This window comes from Hibiscus syriacus, unplaced genomic scaffold, assembly GCF_006381635.1.
Source record: "Hibiscus syriacus cultivar Baekdansim isolate YM2019G1 unplaced genomic scaffold, ASM638163v2 tig00112285_pilon, whole genome shotgun sequence".
Taxonomy (NCBI): Eukaryota; Viridiplantae; Streptophyta; class Magnoliopsida; order Malvales; family Malvaceae; genus Hibiscus; species Hibiscus syriacus.
Window position 1 is genome coordinate 4,615,205 of NW_024063293.1, and position 13,232 is coordinate 4,628,436.

The 13,232-nt window shown below is 33.7% G+C and overlaps 2 pseudogenes; one reads left to right on the forward strand and one right to left on the reverse strand.

The window, feature by feature from the left end:
- The first annotated feature begins 311 nt into the window (after positions 1-311).
- On the forward strand, positions 312-2,801 carry LOC120177224 (annotated as a pseudogene).
- A 3,181-nt stretch (positions 2,802-5,982) lies between these two features.
- LOC120177162 lies at positions 5,983-12,824 on the reverse strand (annotated as a pseudogene).
- Between the last annotated feature and the right edge of the window lie 408 nt (positions 12,825-13,232).

The following is a 13,232-nucleotide window of genomic DNA, read 5'->3' on the forward strand; positions in this document are numbered from 1 at the left end:
TCATTCAAGTAGTTTACCCAAATTTTAAAAACTCATGTAACACTGACAACCCTAAAACATTAATCTTAATGATTGAAATTAGATAAATCATTTAATTAATACATTTTTAGTTAAAAAATTAACTGATTTAACTTTTCAATATAAAAATTTAATTAAATATAAAAAATTAATCATTTTAAAAAAAATTAAACCTTTAAACCACCAAAAAGAAATTAACCCAAATACTAATAAAAATCTATAAAAGATGGAGAAAAAAAACGTGGAGTTCTCCCAGTAAATAAAATCCGAATTTAGCTCTTTCGATATCTTTCCCATTCGATTTTCGTGGTATGAAAACTGCATTGAAAACCCTACTATTAACCAATCCAAGCAAAAACTTCACCTCTTACGTTAAAAAATGTGTTTCTTTATTAAAGAATTTCTCAGGCAAAGGCATGGTTACGGCAGGAACAGTTCTGCATTGCCATTTACTCAAGATTGGTGTTTTTTTAGATAGATTTATAGCTATCAAGCTATTAATATTGTACCTTGAATCTAGGAAATCTTCTGAAGCTAATCAGATTGTGAATGAGTTCAATGGGTTTGATTTAGTTGTTCAAAACTGTTTGATTAATTCTGCAATTCAGTGGGGAGATTTAAGTGAAGCACGGAAACTGTTCGACGAAATGCCTGAAAGAAACGAGATTACATGGACATTGTTGATTTCGGGATTAATGAAATGTGGAAAAGTGAAAGAATCAATGTTGTATTTTGAAAGGAACCCATTTAAAAGTGTGGTTTCGTGGACAGCTGGGATTACTGGGTTGGTGAAGAACGGATCAAGTTTTCATGGTTTGAAGCTTTTTTGTAAAGTTGCTTGATTATGAGATTAAGCCAAATCAAGTTACTTTTAGTTCTATAATTAGCGCGTGTATAGAAATGGGTGATTTTGACTTGGGAATGAGTGTTTTGGGGTTGATAATTAAAACCGGATTTGAGAATAATGTATATGTTAGCAACTCTTTGATAACATTGTGTTTGAGAATGAATGAATTTGATCTGGCTAGGAAGGTGTTTGATCAGATGGAAACAAGAGATGTCGTTTCTTGGACCGCGATACTCGATGTGTATTTCGAGATGGGAAACTTGGGAGAGGCAAGGAGAATCTTTGATGAGATGCCAAAAAGAAATGAAGTTTCTTGGAGTGCAATCATTGCTAGGTGTAATCAGTATGGTGATAATATAGAGGCATTGAAACTCTTCCGACAAATGGTTCGAGAAGGGATTAAGCCGACTATCTCGTGTTTATCTAGCGTTCTTTGTGCTTTGGCTAGTCTTGAGAGTTTACAAGCAGGGAAGAGCATTCACGCGCATGTTTTGAAAATTGGGATTGAAGAAGATATTTTTATTAGTTGCACTCTTGTTGATTTGTACTGTAAGTGCGGAGAAACTAAAGCCGCACGGTTCATTTATGATTCGATCAAAAAAAAAATGTTGTTTTGTGGAATTCGATGATTGTTGGCTATAGTATGAATGGTCAAATGGATGAAGCAAAGTATTTATTCGATAACATGCCTAATCGAAATAACATCTCTTGGGGCGCTTTGATTGGTGGCTATGTAGAATTTAAGCAATTCGATATGGTGTTTGAAGTTTTCAACGAGATGATTTTGTCGGGGGAAACTCCAACGAAGCTGACATTTTCAAGTGTTCTTTGTACTTGTGCAAGTGTGGCCTCATTGGAGAAAGGAAAGGATATCCATGGAAAGATCTTAAAATCCGGGTTCCAATATGATGTTTACTTCGGCACTGCCTTAACTGATATGTACGCAAAATGTGGAGATATTGAAAGCTCTAAGCAGGTCTTCAATAGAATGTCGGAGAGAAACGAGTTCTCATGGACAGTTATGATTCAAGGTCTAGCAGAAAGTGGTTTTGCGAAAGAATCTCTCTCCTTGTTCGAAGAAATGAAAAGAAATTCCTCTGTTGCTCCTTACGAACTCATGTTTTTATCAGTTCTATTTGCATGTTCTCATTGCGGGTTAGTCAATAAAGGACTCAAGTACTTTGGTGCAATGGAATCGGTATATGGTATAAGGCCGAAGAGAAGACATTACACGTGTGTAGTGGACATGTTGGCCCGGTCTGGACGCCTGTATGAAGCTGAAGAGTTGATTAACTCCATGCCTTTTCAACCCGAAGCTAATGCATTGGCGGCATTATTAAGTGGTTGTAAGACATACAAAAACGAGGAGATAGCAGAGAGAACAGAAAGAAAACTCGTTGAAGTAGTGGAGAAAAACTCCGCCGGATTTGTATTGTTGTCCAACATTTATGCCTCAACTGAGAGATGGAATGATGTTTCGAACATTAGGAAACTAATGAGGCAGAAGGGATTGAAAAAGAGTGTTGGGTACAGTTGGGTTGAGATTAGAAGCCATGTACATTGTTTTTATTCGGGAGACGGAACACACTTGAAATCGGCAGAGATTAATGATATCTTGGAGCTCTTGAGATCAGAAATGATCATCTCTTAGAGATGACAACTCCTACAACTGCCCCCTCCAGATTGCCAAATGAGGAGCCGTCGGAATTAAGCTTCAACCAATCTTCCTATGGAGTAAAAGGAACTGACAGGCCTTGTTCAGGGAATCCACAGCAGCCTTTGCCAAAGCTCGATTCAAGATGGTGTCATTCGTATGCTTACGTTTTAAATTGTTATTAAGCCAAGCCAATCACCATGCAGGCGGAGATGATGAGGACTAGACAAGGGTAGCTCAAGCCACCAAGAGGTTCCAAGGAGTTGCGACAAAAGAGGCAAAAATCAATGGTGGTCATACCCCTTGAGTTATTAAGGGTTTATGTACGACGACTGTGGGTGACATATGTGGCGACAATGACTACAGAAAATAGAATATTTTTGGATCTATAATCTACCTGCCTGCATGAATAGCGGTAGAGAGACAAGACGAATAGTATAGAAATGATTCGCGTATCGTGTGATGGAAACAAAGTTTAGGAGGACAATAAACTTTTTAAAAGATATAAGGGTGAACTACACAAATGGTCACAAATGTTTAAGTTTTCGTTTTTTCCATTGAAATTTCAAAAATAACATATTGATCACTAAAGGTATCGATTTATAATAAAATAGTCACTTCACTGTTATCTCTAGTTAAATTGATGATGTGGCATCATTAATAACAAGGTTAAATTTAATTTTGCTCATAAATTATTATTAAAACATCAAATAGGTGTTTAAACTATATTCCTCACATAAAGCACCGTTTTCCTCCCCGCTTCTCCCACCTCATTCACTCCCAAATCCCCGCCTTTCCCACTAGAATTTTTGGGTATGGTAATGAGAGTTTGATTTTTAGGTGTAGTAAATTAATAATTAATAATTTAATATTTTTCGTATTGTTTATTAGAAAATTAATATATCAGTAAACTAGTAGTAATTATTAATTATTAATTTAACATTTTTTATGGGTTAACTACATGGTTGATCAATTATATTTGTATTTTGTCCACTTTTTCTCACTGATTTAAAAAAAACATAATATATGATCACTTTCGGTTTTATTTAATTAAGATATGATCACTTTTGTTTTTATTTAATTAAGATATAGTAACCACGGGTTAACTGCCGTTAACAGTTAAGAAATTAGGTAACATGATATTTTGGTATAATCACACATTTAGTAAATTAAAATAAATTTAACCATACTTTTAATAAATTAAAATAAATTTAATCATCCAATCAAATTATTTCACATGGCATAATATATATATATATATATATATATATATATATATATATATATATATATATATATATATATATATATATATATATATATATATATATAACTTTAAAAATATTTTTTATATAAATACTTAAAATTATAATTTATTATTAATATAATTTAAAAATATTTAATTTTATTTTAATTTTAAATTAAAAATTATATTTTATTATTATCTAAAATTTTAAAAATATATTTTATTATTATGTCATGTGGCATAATTCGATTGAAGATTAAATTTTGAACATATTCTGAGAGAATGAAAAGGAGTTGCTGACGAATTGACAAAAATGGCATGGAACCTCCCATTTGGACTCCACAACTTTGAAGATCCTTCAGCGGAGATAGGAAACCTATGGATGAACGATCGAAGAGGAAACATAGTAAACTAGCTTAGATCTTTTCTACCTTTGTGTAATCAAGCAAATTATTTTAATTTATTAAAAGTATGACTAAATTGAGAGAATATGTAAATAATAAAGACCAAATGTGTGATTATACCAAATTATTTAATTGCACGTCACCTAATCTATCAACTATTAACGACAATTAACTCGTAGTGACCACATCTTAATTAAATAAAAACGAAAATGACTATATATTAGGTTTTTTGAAAACTGTGAGGAAAATGGACAAAATACAAACATAAATGATCAATTATGTATTTAACCCTTTTTTTTACTATCTATTAGTAAATTAGTAATTATTTAGTGTAATAATTTTTAAGGTAACTTCTAAAGAATTAATGAACTACTCATGAACTTATCAAGTCGAGTTGGAACTTGCTCAACTCAATTTGTTACGGTTTCAAGTCGAGTTTGAATTCGAATCAAATCAACCAAAGTCGAGTACTGGCCAAATTTTAACCAATCAAGTTCAAATAACTCACAAGTTGCTCAACTCATTAAGTACTCCTAACGATCAATATATTACTTTTGAATCTTTAATGAAAAAAAATACTAAAACATTAATAAACATTTGTATAATTTACCCAAGATATAAACATCACATCCACAGGACAAAGAACATGGCAGGATGGTGCCGTCATCCCAAATTTTTAAATGATTTCGACACTCTGAATTTTTTATTAAAATAGAAAAAAAATAAGTAATTTCATATGTATAAATTAATTAAAGTTGAACTAAAATATTTCAAATTCTACACTTATCTATATTTTTGGTTTTCTTTCCTCTTTTCAAATCAATAAAACCAGATAGAATCCACTGTAAAATTCATTATTTTTATACAATAATATAACCTTTGAATGAATCTAAAAAAAACTAACCTATGATAAAGAAGATCTATTTTTTATGTGAAAATTAAAAAAGAAAAAACTAATTACTTCACAATTTTAATCTTAATCATCATTTTTTTTATTAAGCTAAAAGTTATTATAAAATAGTATATGTTTTAAATATTTTTAACCATGAGACAATACAGTCAGCCTTACAGTCGCTAGTGCTCAAACCCGTAACATTTAAGAACAACAACAATTCCTTTAATCACTGAGGTAAATTGGTTCATGCTTAATCATCAATTTAGATTTATTCAAAGGGTATATTTTCTTGTAAAACTAACAAATTTTACACGGTATAAATGAATTATATCCGAAACTATATTCCTACTTAACAATTAAAAATACATGGGGTATTTGGATATAGTTACAGAATCAGAATTGAAACAATACAAATAGATACACAACCATGGATCAGAACAAAAATCAAAACAACACAATGCCAATACCTTTTACTAATCAATGACGGATTTGATTCTTGCTATGTTACAATCGTTGTTCGATTCAACGATGAAGGATTCGATCTCTTAATTAATGAACTTAATCTGGTTAGGAGCTTACATATTCTTCCCTGTATATTCAAATTATCAGATACTATTATTCAAATTATCAAAATCCCCCCGATTAAAGAGTGCTAGATATGTATCATGCATGGCCCATGCAAAAGGATGACAGAATTCGACGAGTTTAAATCTCAGTGATAATTGCTACCTTGCTGCTGGTTCCCTACCGAGAAAGCTTCCTCAAATCAGATTCATGGATGCATCTTCTCCGCACATACTTGTTCACCAGAACAGTGTCAAAAATTCAATACCGTTCAGTCTCCGAAACAAGAATATCCATCGATCACGTTTCTCCATATACAAGAGTATTATATTCCGAGGAAGGACAATTGTGCTATCATTCTTCATCCAACAAAGTCATGACTGGGATACCTTTACTCGTAAAACTTGAACATTGGACTTGTAATTCATCACCTATGGTAAACTCCCTTTCACCATTGGGCTGCGAGGAAATAAAAATTACTTCAAAGGCTGAAGCGAAGATCCTCACAGCAGCAATCAATGTTCAACAAGAAAAGGAAAAAGAAGACGGATACATACCTCAAACCTATACATGCCACGAATTCCACCACCCAAATCGAGAACTAAACCACGTGCACGAATTTGATAAATCTTGGCAGTAACTTTAGTTCCTAACTTCAGCTTTTGAGGTGTCACTGGAGTCTTAACATCACTTTCCTCATTCTGATCATTTAAATTAGCCTCACCATCATCTTCAGAATCAATTTCTTTCTTCGCTTCCATTCGAGATAAGGATTCCGATAGCAAACTGCTGAGGGTCGAAGAACCAGACTTGTTTTTGGAAGGCTGGACTGTTTTCAGTTTACTACCCCTTTTCAAGGTGCCCTTTGGTTTAGGAGCACTTTTGGAAGTCTTACTCAAACCAGCAGATTTCTCTTCCTCGTCACAATCCACAGCACTTCGAATCACTACTGCTGGTTGTAAAGAGGCAGACCGGTTTGTTTCAGTTTTATCCATTTTGCTCGAGGGCAACTCCTCAAGAGTAGACTTCAGGTGTTCTCCTTTTGACACGTTCTCAAGTGATGCCCAAATATTAGGTTTTTCTTTAGTAACAGGAGCAGATCCTTCAGTTACACCTTTTTCCTCAGATTCAGGCTGAGGCAAAGTTGCTTTACGAGATAATTTTATATTACCACGAACATCCTGCCCTATGCACATCAAAGAAATTTGCTGGCCAACAGACACCACATCTGAAACCCGAGACACCTGATGAAAGATAAATATAAATTATGAGTTCTGCACGGCCTTAAGTAAAACCTTTGTAAACTAAATAGTTCGTAAAAGATACACCTAAACCCTAAACGTGATATACTCTAGTTAGCGCCTTAGCAGATTCTTCCAAACTTTGTAAACAATGTACATGACACAACAACGCAGCTAGGACATAGGAATCAGACGAAGTCTACAGGACTACACTAACTACAAGCTACCACTGATCTTATGTTACTTACCGGTTCATGTGACAACTCAGAAATGTGTAGCAGACCTTGCTGTCCACCATTAAACTCTACGAAGGCACCGTATTCTTTGATTGATGTCACAATGCCTTTATAGATTCCTCCAACTTCAATTTCACGGCCAACTATAAAATCAACCTGTAGGGCACAAAGGATTATTCAAGGCACTCAAATATGATAAAATCTGCATAGAATTGAATTTCAATTCTATACGTGATGTTTGTTTTAGTGGTAACATAGAGACAGGAATTATTCAAGCTGCATAGCAAAGGATTCAAAAGCATTTAAAATTGAAAACAACCCCCATTCCCGAGAAATTAGTGTACTTTTCAGCTAGCCAAAGTGATTACAGGTAATATAGTATGATAAACTAGAGGAATAACAGATGTTAATTAATTTGAATACCTTATCTAGTACTTTCTCCATTACAGCCTGATTCTTAGCAGCTATAGTAATTGTTCCATCACCTACGGAGATCCGAGCACCTGAATTTTGAAAAGCAACAATATGATTATTGAACGAATGGAATCCAACTATAATTTGCAGCAATAGAACGTTAATAGGCAAAATATGCACAAGACACATGTTTGTTAATCATCTATGATCGAAAAGAACTATTTAATCTGTAGCACAGATATAGTTTCCGTGGCTGCCATACTGATGCTGGAGTCTAATGACATCAATCATCTTCCATGTCCAATATGAAGGGTTAAAACTTATATCCTCGCTGTCTTAAAGAAAAGCATAGTAGATTTAAGAAAATTGTTCATACCATTATTCCAGTAACATCATAGTGTAAATAATAACTCATCAAATTATATCCAAACTCAAATGTAAAATGTTTTTGAAATTAAACACCCACCTGTTTCTCTTCGATTTTCTTTTCAGAGCACCAAGAGGCCCAATAAACCGTCGAATAGCATCATTGCTAAACTTCAATGTAACTGCATCACAAAGCATATATTTTGAGTTGAAGTATAAAATCAATTGTTGCTTAGAATCTCAGCCAATTAAGTACAAAACCAAAAGCTAACAAATAAATCAGGATTTGAACCTAGTCGAGGAGAATTCCTATCATCTTGATTTCGCGGCACACTAATCTCTTCTCCATGTGATCAAGGATTTGAAGGCGCCCTTTATGTGCAGGCTCCAAACACTCACATATTATATCTAAAGGAATCCCAGCAGGCTTTATGTCCAATTGAATTGCAGTAACTCCGTTCCTTGTCCCGGCAATCTTGAAGTCTATGTCTCCCAGATGATCTTCAAGACCCTAGAGAGATCACTGTTTTAATAAACTATACCAACCAACTTAACATTACTGAGTTCAAAACTTAGAAAACAAGACCTTGGAACAACATATCTAACGTTTTCATCCATGCTTAAAAGCAGTAACATGTACCAGATACACAATTAAAGGTAGAATAACGGTGAGGGTTGGTTTCTAACATCTTTTAAAGATATATTATTAAATAAAATAATAGCAACCAAAAGTTTTATAGCTAAGCAATATGTTAAATAATTCAAGTAGAACATCTCTCACCAAAATATCCGTCAATATACGATAGTCTGTAATTTCACCAGTTTCTGGGTCCACATCGGTAACAAGGCCCACTGAAACGCCTGCAACATGTTCTCGTAATGGAATCCCAGCATCCATCAAAGCCATACTGCCTGTATTAAAAAATACCATCAGTCTAAAACATGACTAGTTTATATTTTAGAGGATATACCCGTCCCACTAAAGTTTTCAGTTCTTGACTTTTAGTGGTCAATTTTTTTTTAACTTTGACTATAATTATTTTAAATATTTTAAATAATTAAAATTTATAAAATATATATTTAAAAACTACTTCATTGAAAGATTCTAAAATATATTTCCTCAAATTTTTATTAATAGGAAAATTTTAAATAATAAGTCAAAGTTGAAAATTTTTTACCACAAAATAAATAAGTGACAATTTTAGTGGACAGAGAGTAAATATTATTGATCCATCCACGTACAGAATTGCCAACCGTGCATATTCTAAGATTGTCTTATTACAGAGTGAAACAGATACCTGCACAGACAGAGGCCATAGATGTTGAGCCATCTGAAGCCATAACTTCAGAATTAATACGAACTGTGTATGGAAAATCATCTTCAGGAGGTAATACAGCAACAAGAGCTTTCTCCGCAAGAGTTCCTAAGCGTAACAAAAAAATAGCACAAACCTCATATAAGAAATTTGTATATACACACATATTTTGTGATGATTAAGGAAATTGATTTACCATGCCCAACTTCACGTCTGTTCAGGCCAGTTCGTTTACCAACTTCATCGATACAAAATGGAGGAAAACTATAGTGAAGCATGAAGCGCTTTGTTGGGGGACCAACTAAAGAATCCAAGCGTTGGGCATCCTGAGGTGATCCAAGTGTCACAGTACAGAGAACCTGAAACAAAACATCAAATATAAGCCCCACTCCAAAGAAAGGTCAAACATAAATGTATCTAGAATCTACAAGTAGAAACAAGAAAAACTGTGTTTTAACCTGAGTATCTCCACGGTTAAAAGAGAAGATCCATGCAATAGAGGCAAACGGCTAGCCTTACAGTATATTGGCCTGACTTCATCAAGATGTCTCCCATCAATTCTCTGTCCTTCAGAAATAATTCTTTTGCGAACAACCTAATATATTCATTTAACATGAAATATGTCAACTTCAAGATGTTAAAGAACAAGGGTAGGCCAAAATATAAGGGTTATGTAACAAAATTATCCAATTTTTAATCCCTGATTTCAGTTTTGAGGTAGAAACAGTAATTTACCATCTATTTCTTGTCAGAAACTCATACATTTCTCATGATCACTGAAAATATATAGTTATATTACTTGTGCAATCAAATCTTTTGTTAAGTGAAAAAAGAAAATAATTTTACAGCTTTATTCTTATTCAGAGCTCACCTTTTTTCTGACAGTGTCCACAACCTTTGGCAAAGCTCTTAAGCTTTGCTCATCACATTCTTCTTTAAGTGCACTTTTGACATCTTGTGTTATTTTCTCTAAAGCCTCTCCACGTTCAAACTAGATTATTAAAAATTACCACAGCATGAAACCAAGAATAAAAAAAGTAACTCTAAGAGCAAAAGAAATAAATAAAGGAAATATGTATTCACCTTGCCATAGGAAGGATCGGTAAAAATGGCATCGATGGGTGCTTCTGCAAGGTTTCTGACTTTTTCAAAGATTTGTTCTGAGACCATGGATAGTTTGTATTCCTTCTTTTGTTTGCCAGCTCTTGCAGCCAGTCTGATTTGAGGCTCAAGATATTTAACCGCCTGAATCGACAAACCATATTAATGGGATTTTCCATTAATTGATAGGCACAAGAAAAGTTTATGACAATCCTGCAACTCACCTCTGGATGAGCCAGTCTTAACCCAGCTTCTAAATCCTTCTCGGAAATTTCACGAGATTGCACATCTATCATTAAGGTTTTGTCCCTCGTACATGAATATACCAAGTTGAGATCACTTAAACTAAGCTGAAACAAATCAAATAAGCATAGATGAAAGAATACGGAAAACTGACAGATCAAGCATCACAGTCTGCAGATTTTTAGAGGTTTACAAAGCTTAAAAGCAACTTCAATATATGGATTAGACAAGCTGATAGGAGATTTTCTCTCAAAATAATAATAATTAACAGTGTATGCAATGCACACAACACATTAACATGGTAGCAAAGGCCCATCAAGGTGAGACCAGAGCATAACCCAAGAAATGATAACAAACTGGATATATCAATTAAAATATAAGCAAAATAACAATATAAGTATTCAAAGTAATCTTGAGCCATTCCACATATTCTTAATTCCCATAAGAGCTACATTGAAACCACCATCCCACCATACACCAACTATAATAATAGTGTGTCAGACAATCCTCCAGAAGCTAATAAAAGTAGCAGTATGAGTAAACCTGAATGAATAAACAATCTATACCACATCCCATTGAGATTAGCCTACTTTTATTTTTCCCAACAATACCCTTTCTAACTAGCCAGCATTCAATCCGTCTCTTAGCTATTATCTAGTTTCCAACCTGATGATTTATCTTGAACGGAGTAAAAGGATGGTAAACATAATGGATAAACAGTTAGACAACTAAATAAGTCATACATAAACAATAACTTTGCAAGGGGTATACCTTTACGATTAGCATCTAATGGCTAACTCATCGTCATGTATTAAAAAATGTAAGGTAAGTTGGCAATTACAAATAAAATCAAACTCTACCTGTGATAATCACAACAGAGTTCGAAATCAGCATTCATAATAAACAAAATCTTATGTTTATACCTCATCCGTAGTTGGATTAACAACAAACTGCCCACAAATTCTCCCTAGCCGTACCACTCCAATGGGTCCACCCCATGGAATATCTGATAACATAAGAGCAGCAGATGTCGCATTAGCTGCCAACACATCTGGATCTTGTTTCCCATCAGAACAAAGAACGCTTGCCATTACCTATGGAATCCGACAATGTCAATCAATTGAAAATTTGAAATAGATACATATATATGTGCACATGGTTGAACCTGAAAAGAAACAAAACCTGGATCTCATGGTAAAAGCCAGCTGGAAAAAGAGGTCGTATGGGCCTATCAATTAGACGACCACACAGAAGTTCACGTTCTTTTGGAGCACCTTCCCTCCGCATGAATGTATTTGGGATCACACCCTGAGCAAATTGCTTCTCTTGATAATCAACCTTACAAGGAAAAGAAATCCAATGAGACCACAAAGTGGCCAACCTTGACATACACACAAGATGAAAATCAAATTGTGAATCATAATTCGATAGTTAATACTCCGTTTTTCATTACTTTTGTTGTGTTCTTGCTTCCAATGTCAAAAAAGCAAAAACATGACTGAGATGCAAAATTAGAAAACAAAATGTTTTAAGAATTAAGAAATGAATTTTCTAAAAAAAAAATTATAAATTTCCTTTCTACTGTTTACTTTCTATAACAGCTTTAGATAAAACTTAAGATTAAAAATAAAAACCAAACGCAATTTTATTTCATCACCCTTTAAAATGCAATAACTTGCTTTTTCTCACCTAGATAGATATACTCTTCAAAAGAGTACTAAGGTTGATACTCTTCAAAAAAGTAAACTGACAATCCAAACAGAACTTAACTAGCTAAGCGAGGTTAGAACATTGATATGGAACTGAATATGTTTAAATGACAATGCGTCAAGATTACTTTTCAACCAAAATGAAAACTCGAACATTAATATTGAAATTAACCACACTGGAGGAAAGAATAAGAATATAAAATTGAGCATATTACGTACAGTGAGTGGTAAAAAGTCTCGAACGGCATCGCCTTTGCCGGCAGAAACCGTGGACAAAACTTGGGTCCCTTCCACACCCAAAACAACAGCACCATTAGCAAAACGAGCCATTTCACCCGTTTCAAGCGAAATTACCCGAGACCCAATCTCAAACTCTTCCTTAAACGACTCAAGAAACTTGGTCCCTGCCACAGGTGGGTCAGGCAGGTCGGAATCCGACATCGATAGGCCTAGAGGGCCGCTGCAGAAGTTGCGGAAATGTAAGGCTCTCCATTTTAGGAGAGGTTTGGGTTTAGCTCGAGCTCTGATTGCTAGTGCGAGCATTGCCATGGTTGATTAAGAAAGGAGTTTGGTTTTGGGTTTAAGAAGGAGAACGATGGTAAACAAAGGCAGGTTGTAGGGTTTTAGGATTTGATTTAGTGTGTTGAGGTGTATTTTACCATTTTAGGCGCAACATTTTCTTGTCGATAATAATTTAGATGATATTAAAATTTCATTTAATTCGACAACTCCATTTAATTAAATTTCATATATTAAACTCATTTTAAAAAATTAAATAAATTTTAATTGATAAAATATAATTAATCAACTTGATTAAATTGAATGTTGATCTCCAATTCTTTTTCTTTTAATTTTTCATATTTTAAATTTATTTTTTTATCAAATTTAAATCACATAATCATCTGATCTTGTTTTGAAAAATATATTTACTATTTTTTACAATTTATTCTCTTAGCTTTGTATTTTATTTTATTTATT